The sequence below is a fragment of the Crinia signifera genome, chromosome 4 (assembly GCF_055691185.1).
Source record: "Crinia signifera chromosome 4, ASM5569118v1, whole genome shotgun sequence".
NCBI classification, from domain to species: Eukaryota; Metazoa; Chordata; class Amphibia; order Anura; family Myobatrachidae; genus Crinia; species Crinia signifera.
Window position 1 is genome coordinate 130,977,703 of NC_139220.1, and position 20,853 is coordinate 130,998,555.

A 20,853-nucleotide genomic window follows, 5' to 3' on the forward strand; every position below is an offset into this window, starting at 1 on the left:
GCCTGGACCCGCCCACTTCCGCTTTGGGGGCCAGCAACAGTTGCCAGGGCAACCCTGGGCACGGCAGGGGGCTTAAGGTGGCCTGGACCCGCCCACTTCCGCTTTGGGGGCCAGCAATAGTTGCCAGGGCAACCCTGGGCATGGCAGGGGGCTTAAGGGGGCCAGGACCCGCCCACTTCCGCTTTGGGGGCCAGCAACAGTTGCCAGGGCAACCCTGGGCATGGCAGGGGGGCTTAAGGGGGCCTGGACCCGCCCACTTCCGCTTTGTGGGCCAGCAACAGTTGCCAGGGCAACCCTGGGCATGGCAGGGGGCTTAAGGGGGCCTGGACCCGCCCACTTCCGCTTTGGGGGCCAGCAACAGTTGCCAGGTCTACCCTGGGCATGGCAGGCGGCTTAAGGGGGCCTGGACCCGCCCACTTCCGCTTTGGTTGCCAGCAACAGTTGCCAGGGCAACCCTGGGCATGGCAGGGGGCTTAAGGTGGCCTGGACCCGCCCACTTCCGCTTTGGGGGCCAGCAATAGTTGCCAGGGCAACCCTGGGCATGGCAGGGGGCTTAAGGGGGCCAGGACCCGCCCACTTCCGCTTTGGGGGCCAGCAACAGTTGCCAGGGCAACCCTGGGCAAGGAAGGGGGCTTAAGGGGGCCAGGACCCGCCCACTTCCGCTTTGGGGGCCAGCAACAGTTGCCAGGGCAACCCTGGGCATGGCAGGGGGCTTAAGGGGGCCTGGACCCGCCCACTTCCGCTTTGGGGGCCAGCAACAGTTGCCAGGGCAACCCTGGGCATGGCAGGGGGCTTAAGGGGGCCTGGACCCGCCCACTTCCGCTTTGGGGGCCAGCAACAGTTGCCAGGGCAATCCTGGGCAAGGCAGGGGGCTTAAGGGGGCCAGGACCCGCCCACTTCCGCTTTGGGGGCCAGCAACAGTTGCCAGGGTAACCCTGGGCATGGCAGGGGGCTGAAGGGGGCCTGGACCCGCCCACTTCCGCTTTGGGGGCCAGCAACAGTTGCCAGGGCAACCCTGGGCATTGCAGGGGGCTTAAGGTGGCCTGGACCCGCCCACTTCCACTTTGGGGGCCAGCAACAGTTGCCAGGGCAACCCTGGGCATGGCAGGGGGCTTAAGGGGGCCAGGACCTGCCCACTTCCGCTTTGGGGGCCAGCAACAGTTGCCAGGGCAACCCTGGGCATGGCAGGGGGGCTTAAGGGGGCCTGGACCCGCCCACTTCCGCTTTGGGGGCCAGCAACAGTTGCCAGGGCAACCCTGGGCATGGCAGGGGGCTTAAGGGGGCCAGGACCCGCCCACTTCCGCTTTGGGGGCCAGCAATAGTTGCCAGGGCAACCCTGGGCATGGCAGGGGGCTGAAGAAGGCCTGGACCCGCAGGGGGCTTAATGGGGCCTGGACCCGCCCACTTCCGCTTTGGGGGCCAGCAACAGTTGCCAGGGCAACCCTGGGCACGGCAGGGGGCTTAAGGTGGCCTGGACCCGCCCACTTCCGCTTTGGGGGCCAGCAATAGTTGCCAGGGCAACCCTGGGCATGGCAGGGGGCTTAAGGGGGCCAGGACCCGCCCACTTCCGCTTTGGGGGCCAGCAACAGTTGCCAGGGCAACCCTGGGCATGGCAGGGGGGCTTAAGGGGGCCTGGACCCGCCCACTTCCGCTTTGTGGGCCAGCAACAGTTGCCAGGGCAACCCTGGGCATGGCAGGGGGCTTAAGGGGGCCTGGACCCGCCCACTTCCGCTTTGGGGGCCAGCAACAGTTGCCAGGTCTACCCTGGGCATGGCAGGCGGCTTAAGGGGGCCTGGACCCGCCCACTTCCGCTTTGGTTGCCAGCAACAGTTGCCAGGGCAACCCTGGGCATGGCAGGGGGCTTAAGGTCGCCTGGACCCGCCCACTTCCGCTTTGGGGGTCAGCAACAGTTGCCAGGGCAACCCTGGGCATGGCAGGGGGCTTAAGGGGGCCTGGACCCGCCCACTTCCGCTTTGGGGGCCAGCAACAGTTGCCAGGGCTACCCTGGGCATGGCAGGCTTCTTAAGGCGGTCAGGACCCGCCCACTTCCGCTTTGGGGGCCAGCAACAGTTGCCAGGGCAACCATGGGCATGGCAGGGGGCTTAAGGGGGCCTGGACCCGCCCACTTCCGCTTTGGGGGCCAGCAACAGTTGCCAGGGCAACCCTGGGCATGGCAGGGGGCTTAAGGGGGCCTGGACCCGCCCACTTCCGCTTTGGGGGCCAGCAACAGTTGCCAGGTCTACCCTGGGCATGGCAGGGGGCTTAAGGGGGCCAGGACCCGCCCACTTCCGCTTTGGGGGCCAGCAATGGTTGCCAGGGCAACCCTGGGCATGGCAGGGGGCTGAAGGGGGCCTGGACCCGCCCACTTCCGCTTTGGGGGCCAGCAACAGTTGCCAGGGCAACCCTGGGCATGGCAGGGGGCTGAAGGGGGCCTGGACCCGCCCACTTCCGCTTTGGGGGCCAGCAACAGTTGCCAGGTCTACCCTGGGCATGGCAGGGGGCTTAAGGGGGCCTGGACCCGCCCACTTCCGCTTTGGGGGCCAGCAACAGTTGCCAGGGCAACCATGGGCATGGCAGGGGGCTTAAGGGGGCCTGGACCCGCCCACTTCCGCTTTGGGGGCCAGCAACAGTTGCCAGGGCAACCATGGGCATGGCAGGGGGCTTAAGGGGGCCTGGACCCGCCCACTTCCGCTTTGGGTGCCAGCAACAGTTGCCAGGGCAACCCTGGGCATGGCAGGGGGCTTAAGGGGGCCTGGACCCGCCCACTTCCGCTTTGGGGGCCAGCAACAGTTGCCAGGTCTACCCTGGGCATGGCAGGGGGCTTAAGGGGGCCTGGACCCGCCCACTTCCGCTTTGGGGGCCAGCAACAGTTGCCAGGGCAACCATGGGCATGGCAGGGGGCTTAAGGGGGCCTGTACCCGCCCACTTCCGCTTTGGGGGCCAGCAACAGTTGCCAGGGCAACCCTGGGCATGGCAGGGGGCTTAAGGGGGCCAGGACCTGCCCACTTCCGCTTTGGGGGCCAGCAACAGTTGCCAGGGCAACCCTGGGCATGGCAGGGGGGCTTAAGGGGGCCTGGACCCGCCCACTTCCGCTTTGGGGGCCAGCAACAGTTGCCAGGGCAACCCTGGGCATGGCAGGGGGCTTAAGGGGGCCAGGACCCGCCCACTTCCGCTTTGGGGGCCAGCAATAGTTGCCAGGGCAACCCTGGGCATGGCAGGGGGCTGAAGAAGGCCTGGACCCGCAGGGGGCTTAATGGGGCCTGGACCCGCCCACTTCCGCTTTGGGGGCCAGCAACAGTTGCCAGGGCAACCCTGGGCACGGCAGGGGGCTTAAGGTGGCCTGGACCCGCCCACTTCCGCTTTGGGGGCCAGCAATAGTTGCCAGGGCAACCCTGGGCATGGCAGGGGGCTTAAGGGGGCCAGGACCCGCCCACTTCCGCTTTGGGGGCCAGCAACAGTTGCCAGGGCAACCCTGGGCATGGCAGGGGGGCTTAAGGGGGCCTGGACCCGCCCACTTCCGCTTTGTGGGCCAGCAACAGTTGCCAGGGCAACCCTGGGCATGGCAGGGGGCTTAAGGGGGCCTGGACCCGCCCACTTCCGCTTTGGGGGCCAGCAACAGTTGCCAGGTCTACCCTGGGCATGGCAGGCGGCTTAAGGGGGCCTGGACCCGCCCACTTCCGCTTTGGTTGCCAGCAACAGTTGCCAGGGCAACCCTGGGCATGGCAGGGGGCTTAAGGTCGCCTGGACCCGCCCACTTCCGCTTTGGGGGTCAGCAACAGTTGCCAGGGCAACCCTGGGCATGGCAGGGGGCTTAAGGGGGCCTGGACCCGCCCACTTCCGCTTTGGGGGCCAGCAACAGTTGCCAGGGCTACCCTGGGCATGGCAGGCTTCTTAAGGCGGTCAGGACCCGCCCACTTCCGCTTTGGGGGCCAGCAACAGTTGCCAGGGCAACCATGGGCATGGCAGGGGGCTTAAGGGGGCCTGGACCCGCCCACTTCCGCTTTGGGGGCCAGCAACAGTTGCCAGGGCAACCCTGGGCATGGCAGGGGGCTTAAGGGGGCCTGGACCCGCCCACTTCCGCTTTGGGGGCCAGCAACAGTTGCCAGGTCTACCCTGGGCATGGCAGGGGGCTTAAGGGGGCCAGGACCCGCCCACTTCCGCTTTGGGGGCCAGCAATGGTTGCCAGGGCAACCCTGGGCATGGCAGGGGGCTGAAGGGGGCCTGGACCCGCCCACTTCCGCTTTGGGGGCCAGCAACAGTTGCCAGGGCAACCCTGGGCATGGCAGGGGGCTGAAGGGGGCCTGGACCCGCCCACTTCCGCTTTGGGGGCCAGCAACAGTTGCCAGGTCTACCCTGGGCATGGCAGGGGGCTTAAGGGGGCCTGGACCCGCCCACTTCCGCTTTGGGGGCCAGCAACAGTTGCCAGGGCAACCATGGGCATGGCAGGGGGCTTAAGGGGGCCTGGACCCGCCCACTTCCGCTTTGGGGGCCAGCAACAGTTGCCAGGGCAACCATGGGCATGGCAGGGGGCTTAAGGGGGCCTGGACCCGCCCACTTCCGCTTTGGGTGCCAGCAACAGTTGCCAGGGCAACCCTGGGCATGGCAGGGGGCTTAAGGGGGCCTGGACCCGCCCACTTCCGCTTTGGGGGCCAGCAACAGTTGCCAGGTCTACCCTGGGCATGGCAGGGGGCTTAAGGGGGCCTGGACCCGCCCACTTCCGCTTTGGGGGCCAGCAACAGTTGCCAGGGCTACCCTGGGCATGGCAGGCTTCTTAAGGGGGCCAGGACCCGCCCACTTCCGCTTTGGGGGCCAGCAACAGTTGCCAGGGCAACCATGGGCATGGCAGGGGGCTTAAGGGGGCCTGTACCCGCCCACTTCCGCTTTGGGGGCCAGCAACAGTTGCCAGGGCAACCCTGGGCATGGCAGGGGGCTTAAGGGGGCCTGGACCCGCCCACTTCCGCTTTGGGGGCCAGCAACAGTTGCCAGGTCTACCCTGGGCATGGCAGGGGGCTTAAGGGGGCCAGGACCCGCCCACTTCCGCTTTGGGGGCCAGCAATGGTTGCCAGGGCAACCCTGGGCATGGCAGGGGGCTGAAGGGGGCCTGGACCCGCCCACTTCCGCTTTGGGGGCCAGCAACAGTTGCCAGGGCAACCCTGGGCATGGCAGGGGGCTGAAGGGGGCCTGGACCCGCCCACTTCCGCTTTGGGGGCCAGCAACAGTTGCCAGGTCTACCCTGGGCATGGCAGGGGGCTTAAGGGGGCCTGGACCCGCCCACTTCCGCTTTGGGGGCCAGCAACAGTTGCCAGGTCTACCCTGGGCATGGCAGGGGGCTTAAGGGGGTCAGGACCCGCCCACTTCCGCTTTGGGGGCCAGCAACAGTTGCCAGGGCAACCCTGGGCAAGGCAAGGGGCTTAAGGGGGCCAGGACCCGCCCACTTCCGCTTTGGGGGCCAGCAACAGTTGCCAGGGCAACCCTGGGCATGGCAGGGGGCTTAAGGGGGCCTGGACCCGCCCACTTCCGCTTTGGGGGCCAGCAACAGTTGCCAGGTCTACCCTGGGCATGGCAGGGGGCTTAAGGGGGCCTGGACCCGCCCACTTCCGCTTTGGGGGCCAGCAACAGTTGCCAGGGCAACCATGGGCATGGCAGGGGGATTAAGGGGGCCTGGACCCGCCCACTTCCGCTTTGGGGGCCAGCAACAGTTGCCAGGGCAACCCAGGGCATGGCAGGGGGCTTAAGGGGGCCAGGACCCGCCCACTTCCGCTTTGGGGGCCAGCAACAGTTGCCAGGGCAACCCTGGGCATGGCAGGGGGCTTAATGGGGCCTGGACCCGCCCACTTCCGCTTTGGGGGCCAGCAACAGATGCCAGGGCAACATTGGGTATGGCAGGGGGCTTAAGGGCGCCAGGACCCGCCCACTTCCGCTTTGGGGGCCAGCAACAGTTGCCAGGGCAACCCTGGGCATGGCAGGGGGCTTAAGGGGGCCTGGACCCGCCCACTTCCGCTTTGGGGGCCAGCAACAGTTGCCAGGGCAACCCTGGGCATGGCAGGGGGCTTAATGGGGCCAGGACCCGCCTACTTCCGCTTTGGGGCCAGCAACAGTTGCCAGGGCAACCCTGGGCAAGGCAGGGGGCTTAAGGGGGCCAGGACCCGCCCACTTCCGCTTTGGGGGCCAGCAACAGTTGCCAGGGCAACCCTGGGCATGGCAGGGGGCTTAAGGGGGCCAGGACCCGCCCACTTCCGCTTTGGGGGCCAGCAACAGTTGCCAGGGCAACCCTGGGCAAGGCAGGGGGCTTAAGGGGGCCAGGACCCGCCCACTTCCGCTTTGGGGGCCAGCAACAGTTGCCAGGGCAACCCTGGGCATGGCAGGGGGCTTAAGGGGGCCTGGACCCGCCCACTTCCGCTTTGGGGGCCAGCAACAGATGCCAGAGCAACATTGGGTATGGCAGGGGGCTTAAGGGCGCCAGGACCCGCCCACTTCCGCTTTGGGGGCCAGCAACAGTTGCCATGGCAACCCTGGGCATGGCAGGGGGCTTAAGGGGGCCTGGACCCGCCCACTTCCGCTTTGGGGGCCAGCAACAGTTGCCAGGGCTACCCTGGGCATGGCAGGCGGCTTAATGGGGCCAGGACCCGCCCACTTCCGCTTTGGGGGCCAGCAACAGTTGCCAGGGCAACCATGGGCATGGCAGGGGGCTTAAGGGGGCCTGGACCCGCCCACTTCCGCTTTGGGGGCCAGCAACAGTTGCCAGGTCTACCCTGGGCATGGCAGGGGGCTTAAGGGGGCCTGGACCCGCCCACTTCCGCTTTGGGGGCCAGCAACAGTTGCCAGGGCAACCCTGGGCATAGCAGGGGGCTCAAGGGGGCCTGGACCCGCCCACTTCCGCTTTGGGGGCCAGCAACAGTTGCCAGGGCAACCCTGGGCATGGCAGGGGGCTTAAGGGGTCTGGACCCGCCCACTTCCGCTTTGGGGGACAGCAACAGTTGCCAGGTCTACCCTGGGCATGGCAGGGGGCTTAAGGGCGCCTGGACCCGCCCACTTCCGCTTTAAGGGCCAGCAACAATTGCCAGGGCAACCATGGGCATGGCAGGGGGCTTAAGGGGGCCTGGACCCGCCCACTTCCGCTTTGGGGGCCAGCAACAGTTGCCAGGGCAACCCTGGGCATGGCAGGGGGCTGAAGGGGGCCTGGACCCGCCCACTTCCGCTTTGGGGGCCAGCAACAGTTGCCAGGGCAACCCTGGGCATGGCAGGGGGCTTAAGGGGGCCAGGACCCGCCCACTTCCGCTTTGGGGGCCAGCAACAGTTGCCAGGGCAACCCTAGGCAAGGCAGGGGGCTTAAGGGGGCCAGGACCCGCCCACTTCCGCTTTGGGGGCCAGCAACAGTTGCCAGGGCAACCCTGGGCATGGCAGGGGGCTGAAGGGGGCCTGGACCCACCCACTTCCGCTTTGGGGGCCAGCAACAGTTGCCAGGTCTACCCTGGGCATGGCAGGGGGCTTAAGGGGGCCTGGACCCGCCCACTTCCGCTTTGGGGGCCAGCAATAGTTGCCAGGGCAACCCTGGGCATGGCAGGGGGCTGAAGGGGGCCTGGACCCGCCCACTTCCGCTTTAGGGGCCAGCAACAGTTGCCAGGGCAACCCTGGGCATGGCAGGGGGCTTAAGGGGGCCTGGGCCCGCCCACTTCCGCTTTGGGGGCCAGCAACAGTTGCCAGGTCTACCCTGGGCATGGCAGGGGGCTTAAGGGGGCCTGGACCCGCCCACTTCCGCTTTGGGGGCCAGCAACAGTTGCCTGGGCAACCCTGGGCACGGCAGGGGGCTGAAGGGGGCCTGGACCCGCCCACTTCCGCTTTGGGGGCCAGCAACAGTTGCCGGGGCAACCCTGGGCATTTCAGGGGGCTTAAGGGGGCCTGCACCCGCCCACTTCCGCTTTGGGGGCCAGCAACAGTTGCCAGGGCAACCCTGGGCATGGCAGGGGGCTTAAGGGGGCCAGGACCCGCCCACTTCCGCTTTGGGGGCCAGCAACAGTTGCCAGGGCAACCCTGGGAAAGGCAGGGGGCTGAAGGGGGCCAGGACCCGCCCACTTCCGCTTTGGGGGCCAGCAACAGTTGCCAGGGCAACCCTGGGCATGGCAGGGGGCTGAAGGTGGCCTGGACCCGCCCACTTCCACTTTGGGGGCCAGCAACAGTTGCCAGGGCAACCCTGGGCATGGCAGGGGGCTTAAGGGGGCCTGGACCCGCCCAATTCCGCTTTGGGGGCCAGCAACAGTTGCCAGGGCAACCCTGGGCGTGGCAGGGGGCTGAAGGTGGCCCCGACCCGCCCACTTCCGCTTTGGGGGCCAGCAACAGTTGCCAGGGCAACCCTGGGCATGGCAGGGGGCTGAAGGGGGCCTGGACCCGCCCACTTCCGCTTTGGGGGCCAGCAACAGTTGCCAGGGCAACCCTGGGCATGGCAGGGGGCTTAAGGGGGCCTGCACCCGCCCACTTCCGCTTTGGGGGCCAGCAACAGTTGCCAGGGCAACCCTGGGCATGGCAGGGGGCTTAAGGGGGCCTGGACCCGCCCACTTCCGCTTTGGGGGCCAGCAACAGTTGCCAGGTCTACCCTGGGCATGGCAGGGGGCTTAAGGGGGCCAGGACCCGCCCACTTCCGCTTTGGGGGCCAGCAACAGTTGCCAGGGCAACCATGGGCATGGCAGGGGGCTTAAGGGGGCCTGGACCCGCCCACTTCCGCTTTGGGGGCCAGCAACAGTTGCCAGGTCTACCCTGGGCATGGCAGGGGGCTGAAGGGGGCCTGGACCCTCCCACTTCCGCTTTGGGGGCCAGCAACAGTTGCCAGGTCTACCCTGGGCATGGCAGGGGGCTTAAGGGGGCCTGGACCCGCCCACTTCCGCTTTGGGGGCCAGCAACAGTTGCCAGGGCAACCCTGGGCATGGCAGGGGGCTGAAGGGGGCCTGGACCCGCCCACTTCCGCTTTGGGGGCCAGCAACAGTTGCCAGGGCAACCATGGGCATGGCAGGGGGCTTAAGGGGGCCTGGACCCGCCCACTTCCGCTTTGGGGGCCAGCAACAGTTGCCAGGGCAACCCTGGGCATGGCAGGGGGCTGAAGGGGGCATGGACCCTCCCACTTCCGCTTTGGGGGCCAGCAACAGTTGCCAGGGCAACCCTGGGCATGGCAGGGGGCTGAATGGGGCCTGGACCCGCCCACTTCCGCTTTGGGGGCCAGCAACAGTTGCCAGGGCAACCCTGGGCATGGCAGGGGGCTTAAGGGGGCCTGCACCCGCCCACTTCCGCTTTGGGGGCCAGCAGCAGTTGCCAGGGCAACCCTGGGCATGGCAGGGGGCTTAAGGGGGCCAGGACCCGCCCACTTCCGCTTTTGGGGCCAGCAACAGTTGCCAGGGCAACCCTGGGCAAGGCAGAGGGCTTAAGGGGGCCAGGACCCACCCACTTCCGCTTTGGGGGCCAGCAACAGTTGCCAGGGCAACCCTGGGCATGGCAGGGGGCTTAAGGGGGCCTGGACCCGCCCACTTCCGCTTTGGGGGCCAGCAACAGTTGCCAGGTCTACCCAGGGCATGGCAGGGGGCTTAAGGGGGCCTGGACCCGCCCACTTCCGCTTTGGGGGCCAGCAGCAGTTGCCAGGGCAACCATGGGCATGGCAGGGGGCTTAAGGGGGCCTGGACCCGCCCACTTCCGCTTTGGGGGCCAGCAACAGTTGCCAGGGCAACCCTGGGCATGGCAGGGGGCTGAAGGGGGCCTGGACCCACCCACTTCCGCTTTGGGGGCCAGCAACAGTTGCCAGGTCTACACTGGGCATGGCAGGGGGCTTAAGGGGGCCTGGACCCGCCCACTTCCGCTTTGGGGGCCAGCAATAGTTGCCAGGGCAACCCTGGGCATGGCAGGGGGCTGAAGGGGGCCTGGACCCGCCCACTTCCGCTTTGGGGGCCAGCAACAGTTGCCAGGGCAACCCTGGGCATGGCAGGGGGCTTAAGGGGGCCAGGACCCGCCCACTTCCGCTTTGGGGGCCAGCAACAGTTGCCAGGGCAACCCTGGGCAAGGCAGGGGGCTTAAGGGGGCCAGGACCCGCCCACTTCCGCTTTGGGGGCCAGCAACAGTTGCCAGGGCAACCCTGGGCAAGGCAGGGGGCTTAAGGGGGCCAGGACCCGCCCACTTCCGCTTTGGGGGCCAGCAACAGTTGCCAGGGCAACCCTGGGCATGGCAGGGGGCTTAAGGGGGCCTGGACCCGCCCACTTCCGCTTTGGGGGCCAGCAACAGTTGCCAGGGCAACCCTGGGCATGGCAGGGGGCTTAAGGGGGCCTGGACCCGCCCACTTCCGCTTTGGGGGCCAGCAACAGTTGCCAGGGCAACCCTGGGCATGGCAGGGGGCTTAAGGGGGCCTGCACCCGCCCACTTCCGCTTTGGGGGCCAGCAACAGTTGCCAGGGCAACCCTGGGCATGGCAGGGGGGCTTAAGGGGGCCTGGACCCGCCCACTTCCGCTTTGGGGGCCAGCAACAGTTGCCAGGGCAACCCTGGGCATGGCAGGGGGCTTAAGGGGGCCTGGACCCGCCCACTTTCACTTTGGGGGCCAGCAACAGTTGCCAGGGCTACCCTGGGAATGGCAGGGGGCTTAAGGGGGCCTGGACCCGCCCACTTCCGCTTTGGGGGCCAGCAACAGTTGCCAGGTCAACCCTGGGCATGGCAGGGGGCTTAAGGGGGCCAGGACCCGCACACTTCCGCTTTGGGGGCCAGCAACAGTTGCCAGGGCAATCCTGGGCATGGCAGGGGGGCTTAAGGGGGCCTGTACCCGCCCACTTCCGCTTTGGGGGCCAGCAACAGTTGCCAGGGCAACCCTGGGCATGGCAGGGGGCTTAAGGGGGCCTGGACCCGCCCACTTCCGCTTTGGGGGCCAGCAACAGTTGCCAGGGCTACCCTGGGAATGGCAGGCGGCTTAAGGGGGCCAGGACCCGCCCACTTCCGCTTTGGGGGCCAGCAACAGTTGCCAGGGCAACCATGGGCATGGCAGGGGGCTTAAGGGGGCCTGGACCCGCCCACTTCCGCTTTGGGGGCCAGCAACAGTTGCCAGGGCAACCCTATGCATGGCAGGGGGCTTAAGGGGGCCTGGACCCGCCCACTTCCGCTTTGGGGGCCAGCAACAGTTGCAAGGTCTACCCTGGGCATGGCAGGGGGCTTAAGGGGGCCTGGACCCGCCCACTAACGCTTTGGGGGCCAGCAACAGTTGCCAGGGCAACCATGGGCATGGCAGGGGGCTTAAGGGGGCCTGGACCCGCCCACTTCCGCTTTGGGGGCCAGCAACAGTTGCCAGGGCAACCCTGGGCATGGCAGGGGGTTGAAGGGGGCATGGACCCGCCCACTTCCGCTTTGGGGGCCAGCAACAGTTGCCAGGGCAACCCTGGGCATGGCAGGGGGCTGAATGAGGCCTGGACCCGCCCACTTCCGCTTTGGGGGCTAGCAACAGTTGCCAGGGCAACCCTGGGCATGGCAGGGGGCTTAAGGGGGCCTGCACCTGCTCACTTCCGCTTTGGGGGCCAGCAGCAGTTGCCAGTGCAACCCTGGGCATGGCAGGGGGCTTAAGGGGGCCAGGACCCGCCCACTTCTGCTTTGGGGGCCAGCAACAGTTGCCAGGGCAACCCTGGGCAAGGCAGAGGGCTTAAGGGGGCCAGGACCCGCCCACTTCCGCTTTGGGGGCCAGCAACAGTTGCCAGGGCAACCCTGGGCATGGCAGGGGACTGAAGGGGGCCAGGACCCGCCCACTTCCGCTTTGGGGGCCAGCAACAGTTGCCAGGTCTACACTGGGCATGGCAGGGGGCTTAAGGGGTCCTGGACCCGCCCACTTCCGCTATGGGGGCCAGCAATAGTTGCCAGGGCAACCCTGGGCATGGCAGGGGGCTGAAGGGGGCCTGGACCCGCCCACTTCCGCTTTGGGGGCCAGCAACAGTTGCCAGGGGGCTTAAGGGGGCCAGGACCCGCCCACTTCCGCTTTGGGGGCCAGCAACAGTTGCCAGGGCAACCCTGGGCAAGGCAGGGGGCTTAAGGGGGCCAGGACCCGCCCACTTCCGCTTTTGGGGCCAGCAACAGTTGCCAGGGCAACCCTGGGCAAGGCAGGGGGCTTAAGGTGGCCTGGACCCGCCCACTTCCGCTTTGGGAGTCAGCAACAGTTGCCAGGGCAACCCTTGGCATGGCAGGGGGCTTATGGGGGCCTGGACCCGCCCACTTCCGCTTTGGGGGCCAGCAACAGTTGCCAGGGCTACCCTGGGCATGACAGGCGGCTTAAGGGGGCCAGGACCCGCCCACTTCCGCTTTGGGGGCCAGCAATAGTTGCCAGGGCAACCCTGGGCATGGCAGGGGGCTGAAGGGGGCCTGGACCCGCCCACTTCCGCTTTTGGGGCCAGCAACAGTTGCCAGGGCAACCATGGGCATGGAAGGGGGCTTAAGGGGGCCAGGACCCGCCCACTTCCGCTTTGGGGGCCAGCAACAGTTGCCAGGGCTACCCTGGGCAAGGCAGGGGGCTTAAGGGGGCCAGGACCCGCCCACTTCCGCTTTGGGGGCCAGCAACAGTTGCCAGGGCAACCCTGGGCATGGCAGGGGGCTGAAGGGGGCCTGGACCCGCCCACTTCCGCTTTGGGGGCCAGCAACAGTTGCCAGGGCAACCCTGGGCATGGCAGGGGGCTTAAGGGGGCCAGGACCCGCCCACTTCCGCTTTGGGGGCCAGCAACAGTTGCCAGGGCAACCCTGGGCAAGGAAGGGGGCTTAAGGGGGCCAGGACCCGCCCACTTCCGCTTTGGGGGCCAGCAACAGTTGCCAGGGCAACCCTGGGCAAGGCAGGGGGCTTAAGGGGGCCAGGACCCGCCCACTTCCGCTTTGGGGGCCAGCAACAGTTGCCAGGGCAACCCTGGGCATGGCAGGGGGCTTAAGGGGGCCTGGACCCGCCCACTTTCGCTTTGGGGGCCAGCAACAGTTGCCAGGGCAACCCTGGGCATGGCAGGGGGCTTAAGGGGGCCTGGACCCGCCCACTTCCGCTTTGGGGGCCAGCAACAGTTGCCAGGGCAATCATGGGCAAGGCAGGGGGCTTAAGGGGGCCAGGACCCGCCCACTTCCGCTTTGGGGGCCAGAAACAGTTGCCAGGGCAACCCTGGGCATGGCAGGGGGCTTAAGGTGGCCTGGACCCGCCCACTTCCGCTTCTGGAGTCAGCAACAGTTGCCAGGGCAACCCTGGGCAAGGCAGGGGGCTTAAGGGGGCCAGGACCCGCCCACTTCCGCTTTGGGGGCCAGCAACAGTTGCCAGGGCTACCCTGGGCATGGCAGGGGGCTTAAGGTGGCCTGGACCCGCCCACTTCCGCTTTGGGAGTCAGCAACAGTTGCCAGGGCAACCCTGGGCATGGCAGGGGGCTTAAGGGGGCCTGGACCCGCCCACTTCCGCTTTGGGGGCCAGCAACAGTTGCCAGGGCTACCCTGGGCATGGCAGGCGGCATAAGGGGGCCAGGACCCGCCCACTTCCGCTTTGGGGGTCAGCAACAGTTGCCAGGGCAACCATGGGCATGGCAGGGGGCTTAAGGGGGCCTGGACCCGCCCACTTCCGCTTTGGGGGCCAGCAACAGTTGCCAGGGCAACCATGGGCATGGCAGGGGGCTTAAGGGGGCCTGGACCCGCCCACTTCCGCTTTGGGGGCCAGCAACAGTTGCCAGGGCAACCCTGGGCATGGCAGGGGGCTTAATGGGGCCAGGACCCGCCTACTTCCGCTTTGGGGCCAGCAACAGTTGCCAGGGCAACCCTGGGCAAGGCAGGGGGCTTAAGGGGGCCAGGACCCGCCCACTTCCGCTTTGGGGGCCAGCAACAGTTGCCAGGGCAACCCTGGGCATGGCAGGGGGCTTAAGGGGGCCAGGACCCGCCCACTTCCGCTTTGGGGGCCAGCAACAGTTGCCAGGGCAACCCTGGGCAAGGCAGGGGGATTAAGGGGGCCAGGACCCGCCCACTTCCGCTTTGGGGGCCAGCAACAGTTGCCAGGGCAACCCTGGGCATGGCAGGGGGGCTTAAGGGGGCCTGGACCCTCCAACTTCCGCTTTGGGGGCCAGCAACAGTTGCCAGGGCAACCCTGGGCATGGCAGGGGGCTTAAGGGGGCCTGGACCCGCCCACTTCCGCTTTGGGGGCCAGCAACAGATGCCAGAGCAACATTGGGTATGGCAGGGGGCTTAAGGGCGCCAGGACCCGCCCACTTCCGCTTTGGGGGCCAGCAACAGTTGCCATGGCAACCCTGGGCATGGCAGGGGGCTTAAGGGGGCCTGGACCCGCCCACTTCCGCTTTGGGGGCCAGCAACAGTTGCCAGGGCTACCCTGGGCATGGCAGGCGGCTTAATGGGGCCAGGACCCGCCCACTTCCGCTTTGGGGGCCAGCAACAGTTGCCAGGGCAACCATGGGCATGGCAGGGGGCTTAAGGGGGCCTGGACCCGCCCACTTCCGCTTTGGGGGCCAGCAACAGTTGCCAGGTCTACCCTGGGCATGGCAGGGGGCTTAAGGGGGCCTGGACCCGCCCACTTCCGCTTTGGGGGCCAGCAACAGTTGCCAGGGCAACCCTGGGCATAGCAGGGGGCTCAAGGGGGCCTGGACCCGCCCACTTCCGCTTTGGGGGCCAGCAACAGTTGCCAGGGCAACCCTGGGCATGGCAGGGGGCTTAAGGGGTCTGGACCCGCCCACTTCCGCTTTGGGGGACAGCAACAGTTGCCAGGTCTACCCTGGGCATGGCAGGGGGCTTAAGGGGGCCTGGACCCGCCCACTTCCGCTTTGGGGGCCAGCAACAGTTGCCAGGGCAACCCTGGGCATGGCAGGGGGCTGAAGGGGGCCTGGACCCGCCCACTTCCGCTTTGGGGGCCAGCAACAGTTGCCAGGGCAACCCTGGGCATGGCAGGGGGCTTAAGGGGGCCAGGACCCGCCCACTTCCGCTTTGGGGGCCAGCAACAGTTGCCAGGGCAACCCTAGGCAAGGCAGGGGGCTTAAGGGGGCCAGGACCCGCCCACTTCCGCTTTGGGGGCCAGCAACAGTTGCCAGGGCAACCCTGGGCATGGCAGGGGGCTGAAGGGGGCCTGGACCCACCCACTTCCGCTTTGGGGGCCAGCAACAGTTGCCAGGTCTACCCTGGGCATGGCAGGGGGCTTAAGGGGGCCTGGACCCGCCCACTTCCGCTTTGGGGGCCAGCAATAGTTGCCAGGGCAACCCTGGGCATGGCAGGGGGCTGAAGGGGGCCTGGACCCGCCCACTTCCGCTTTAGGGGCCAGCAACAGTTGCCAGGGCAACCCTGGGCATGGCAGGGGGCTTAAGGGGGCCTGGGCCCGCCCACTTCCGCTTTGGGGGCCAGCAACAGTTGCCAGGTCTACCCTGGGCATGGCAGGGGGCTTAAGGGGGCCTGGACCCGCCCACTTCCGCTTTGGGGGCCAGCAACAGTTGCCTGGGCAACCCTGGGCACGGCAGGGGGCTGAAGGGGGCCTGGACCCGCCCACTTCCGCTTTGGGGGCCAGCAACAGTTGCCGGGGCAACCCTGGGCATTTCAGGGGGCTTAAGGGGGCCTGCACCCGCCCACTTCCGCTTTGGGGGCCAGCAACAGTTGCCAGGGCAACCCTGGGCATGGCAGGGGGCTTAAGGGGGCCAGGACCCGCCCACTTCCGCTTTGGGGGCCAGCAACAGTTGCCAGGGCAACCCTGGGCAAGGCAGGGGGCTGAAGGGGGCCAGGACCCGCCCACTTCCGCTTTGGGGGCCAGCAACAGTTGCCAGGGCAACCCTGGGCATGGCAGGGGGCTGAAGGTGGCCTGGACCCGCCCACTTCCACTTTGGGGGCCAGCAACAGTTGCCAGGGCAACCCTGGGCATGGCAGGGGGCTTAAGGGGGCCTGGACCCGCCCAATTCCGCTTTGGGGGCCAGCAACAGTTGCCAGGGCAACCCTGGGCGTGGCATGGGGCTGAAGGGGGCCTGGACCCGCCCACTTCCGCTTTGGGGGCCAGCAACAGTTGCCAGGGCAACCCTGGGCATGGCAGGGGGCTGAAGGGGGCCTGGACCCGCCCACTTCCGCTTTGGGGGCCAGCAACAGTTGCCAGGGCAACCCTGGGCATGGCAGGGGGCTTAAGGGGGCCTGCACCCGCCCACTTCCGCTTTGGGGGCCAGCAACAGTTGCCAGGGCAACCCTGGGCATGGCAGGGGGCTTAAGGGGGCCTGGACCCGCCCACTTCCGCTTTGGGGGCCAGCAACAGTTGCCAGGTCTACCCTGGGCATGGCAGGGGGCTTAAGGGGGCCAGGACCCGCCCACTTCCGCTTTGGGGGCCAGCAACAGTTGCCAGGGCAACCATGGGCATGGCAGGGGCCTTAAGGGGGCCTGGACCCGCCCACTTCCGCTTTGGGGGCCAGCAACAGTTGCCAGGTCTACCCTGGGCATGGCAGGGGGCTGAAGGGGGCCTGGACCCTCCCACTTCCGCTTTGGGGGCCAGCAACAGTTGCCAGGTCTACCCTGGGCATGGCAGGGGGCTTAAGGGGGCCTGGACCCGCCCACTTCCGCTTTGGGGGCCAGCAACAGTTGCCAGGGCAACCCTGGGCATGGCAGGGGGCTGAAGGGGGCCTGGACCCGCCCACTTCCGCTTTGGGGGCCAGCAACAGTTGCCAGGGCAACCATGGGCATGGCAGGGGGCTTAAGGGGGCCTGGACCCGCCCACTTCCGCTTTGGGGGCCAGCAACAGTTGCCAGGGCAACCCTGGGCATGGCAGGGGGCTGAAGGGGGCATGGACCCTCCCACTTCCGCTTTGGGGGCCAGCAACAGTTGCCAGGGCAACCCTGGGCATGGCAGGGGGCTGAATGGGGCCTGGACCCGCCCACTTCCGCTTTGGGGGCCAGCAACAGTTGCCAGGGCAACCCTGGGCATGGCAGGGGGCTTAAGGGGGCCTGCACCCGCCCACTTCCGCTTTGGGGGCCAGCAGCAGTTGCCAGGGCAACCCTGGGCATGGCAGGGGGCTTAAGGGGGCCAGGACCCGCCCACTTCCGCTTTTGGGGCCAGCAACAGTTGCCAGGGCAACCCTGGGCAAGGCAGAGGGCTTAAGGGGGCCAGGACCCACCCACTTCCGCTTTGGGGGCCAGCAACAGTTGCCAGGGCAACCCTGGGCATGGCAGGGGGCTTAAGGGGGCCTGGACCCGCCCACTTCCGCTTTGGGGGCCAGCAACAGTTGCCAGGTCTACCCAGGGCATGGCAGGGGGCTTAAGGGGGCCTGGACCCGCCCACTTCCGCTTTGGGGGCCAGCAACAGTTGCCAGGGCAACCATGGGCATGGCAGGGGGCTTAAGGGGGCCTGGACCCGCCCACTTCCGCTTTGGGGGCCAGCAACAGTTGCCAGGGCAACCCTGGGCATGGCAGGGGGCTGAAGGGGGCCTGGACCCACCCACTTCCGCTTTGGGGGCCAGCAACAGTTGCCAGGTCTACACTGGGCATGGCAGGGGGCTTAAGGGGGCCTGGACCCGCCCACTTCCGCTTTGGGGGCCAGCAATAGTTGCCAGGGCAACCCTGGGCATGGCAGGGGGCTGAAGGGGGCCTGGACCCGCCCACTTCCGCTTTGGGGGCCAGCAACAGTTGCCAGGGCAACCCTGGGCATGGCAGGGGGCTTAAGGGGGCCAGGACCCGCCCACTTCCGCTTTGGGGGCCAGCAACAGTTGCCAGGGCAACCCTGGGCAAGGCAGGGGGCTTAAGGGGGCCAGGACCCGCCCACTTCCGCTTTGGGGGCCAGCAACAGTTGCCAGGGCAACCCTGGGCAAGGCAGGGGGCTTAAGGGGGCCAGGACCCGCCCACTTCCGCTTTGGGGGCCAGCAACAGTTGCCAGGGCAACCCTGGGCATGGCAGGGGGCTTAAGGGGGCCTGGACCCGCCCACTTCCGCTTTGGGGGCCAGCAACAGTTGCCAGGGCAACCCTGGGCATGGCAGGGGGCTTAAGGGGGCCTGGACCCGCCCACTTCCGCTTTGGGGGCCAGCAACAGTTTCCAGGGCAACCCTGGGCATGGCAGGGGGCTTAAGGGGGCCTGCACCCGCCCACTTCCGCTTTGGGGGCCAGCAACAGTTGCCAGGGCAACCCTGGGCATGGCAGGGGGGCTTAAGGGGGCCTGGACCCGCCCACTTCCGCTTTGGGGGCCAGCAACAGTTGCCAGGGCAACCCTGGGCATGGCAGGGGGCTTAAGGGGGCCTGGACCCGCCCACTTTCGCTTTGGGGGCCAGCAACAGTTGCCAGGGCTACCCTGGGAATGGCAGGGGGCTTAAGGGGGCCTGGACCCGCCCACTTCCGCTTTGGGGGCCAGCAACAGTTGCCAGGTCAACCCTGGGCATGGCAGGGGGCTTAAGGGGGCCAGGACCCGCACACTTCCGCTTTGGGGGCCAGCAACAGTTGCCAGGGCAATCCTGGGCATGGCAGGGGGGCTTAAGGGGGCCTGTACCCGCCCACTTCCGCTTTGGGGGCCAGCAACAGTTGCCAGGGCAACCCTGGGCATGGCAGGGGGCTTAAGGGGGCCTGGACCCGCCCACTTCCGCTTTGGGGGCCAGCAACAGTTGCCAGGGCTACCCTGGGAATGGCAGGCGGCTTAAGGGGGCCAGGACCCGCCCACTTCCGCTTTGGGGGCCAGCAACAGTTGCCAGGGCAACCATGGGCATGGCAGGGGGCTTAAGGGGGCCTGGACCCGCCCACTTCCGCTTTGGGGGCCAGCAACAGTTGCCAGGGCAACCCTATGCATGGCAGGGGGCTTAAGGGGGCCTGGACCCGCCCACTTCCGCTTTGGGGGCCAGCAACAGTTGCAAGGTCTACCCTGGGCATGGCAGGGGGCTTAAGGGGGCCTGGACCCGCCCACTAACGCTTTGGGGGCCAGCAACAGTTGCCAGGGCAACCATGGGCATGGCAGGGGGCTTAAGGGGGCCTGGACCCGCCCACTTCCGCTTTGGGGGCCAGCAACAGTTGCCAGGGCAACCCTGGGCATGGCAGGGGGCTGAAGGGGGCATGGACCCGCCCACTTCCGCTTTGGGGGCCAGCAACAGTTGCCAGGGCAACCCTGGGCATGGCAGGGGGCTGAATGAGGCCTGGACCCGCCCACTTCCGCTTTGGGGGCTAGCAACAGTTGCCAGGGCAACCCTGGGCATGGCAGGGGGCTTAAGGGGGCCTGCACCTGCTCACTTCCGCTTTGGGGGCCAGCAGCAGTTGCCAGTGCAACCCTGGGCATGGCAGGGGGCTTAAGGGGGCCAGGACCCGCCCACTTCTGCTTTGGGGGCCAGCAACAGTTGCCAGGGCAACCCTGGGCAAGGCAGAGGGCTTAAGGGGGCCAGGACCCGCCCACTTCCGCTTTGGGGGCCAGCAACAGTTGCCAGGGCAACCCTGGGCATGGCAGGGGACTGAAGGGGGCCAGGACCCGCCAACTTCCACTTTGGGGGCCAGCAACAGTTGCCAGGTCTACACTGGGCATGGCAGGGGGCTTAAGGGGTCCTGGACCCGCCCACTTCCGCTATGGGGGCCAGCAATAGTTGCCAGGGCAACCCTGGGCATGGCAGGGGGCTGAAGGGGGCCTGGACCCGCCCACTTCCGCTTTGGGGGCCAGCAACAGTTGCCAGGGGGCTTAAGGGGGCCAGGACCCGCCCACTTCCGCTTTGGGGGCCAGCAACAGTTGCCAGGGCAACCCTGGGCAAGGCAGGGGGCTTAAGGGGGCCAGGACCCGCCCACTTCCGCTTTTGGGGCCAGCAACAGTTGCCAGGGCAACCCTGGGCAAGGCAGGGGGCTTAAGGTGGCCTGGACCCGCCCACTTCCGCTTTGGGAGTCAGCAACAGTTGCCAGGGCAACCCTTGGCATGGCAGGGGGCTTATGGGGGCCTGGACCCGCCCACTTCCGCTTTGGGGGCCAGCAACAGTTGCCAGGGCTACCCTGGGCATGACAGGCGGCTTAAGGGGGCCAGGACCCGCCCACTTCCGCTTTGGGGGCCAGCAATAGTTGCCAGGGCAACCCTGGGCATGGCAGGGGGCTGAAGGGGGCCTGGACCCGCCCACTTCCGCTTTTGGGGCCAGCAACAGTTGCCAGGGCAACCATGGGCATGGCAGGGGGCTTAAGGGGGCCAGGACCCGCCCACTTCCGCTTTGGGGGCCAGCAACAGTTGCCAGGGCTACCCTGGGCAAGGCAGGGGGCTTAAGGGGGCCAGGACCCGCCCACTTCCGCTTTGGGGGCCAGCAACAGTTGCCAGGGCAACCCTGGGCATGGCAGGGGGCTGAAGGGGGCCTGGACCCGCCCACTTCCGCTTTGGGGGCCAGCAACAGTTGCCAGGGCAACCCTGGGTATGGCAGGGGGCTTAAGGGGGCCAGGACCCGCCCACTTCCGCTTTGGGGGCCAGCAACAGTTGCCAGGGCAACCCTGGGCAAGGAAGGGGGCTTAAGGGGGCCAGGAGCCGCCCACTTCCGCTTTGGGGGCCAGCAACAGTTGCCAGGGCAACCCTGGGCAAGGCAGGGGGCTTAAGGGGGCCAGGACCCGCCCACTTCCGCTTTGGGGGCCAGCAACAGTTGCCAGGGCAACCCTGGGCATGGCAGGGGGCTTAAGGGGGCCTGGACCCGCCCACTTTCGCTTTGGGGGCCAGCAACAGTTGCCAGGGCAACCCTGGGCATGGCAGGGGGCTTAAGGGGGCCTGGACCCGCCCACTTCCGCTTTGGGGGCCAGCAACAGTTGCCAGGGCAATCATGGGCAAGGCAGGGGGCTTAAGGGGACCAGGACCCGCCCACTTCCGCTTTGGGGGCCAGAAACAGTTGCCAGGGCAACCCTGGGCATGGCAGGGGGCTTAAGGTGGCCTGGACCCGCCCACTTCCGCTTCTGGAGTCA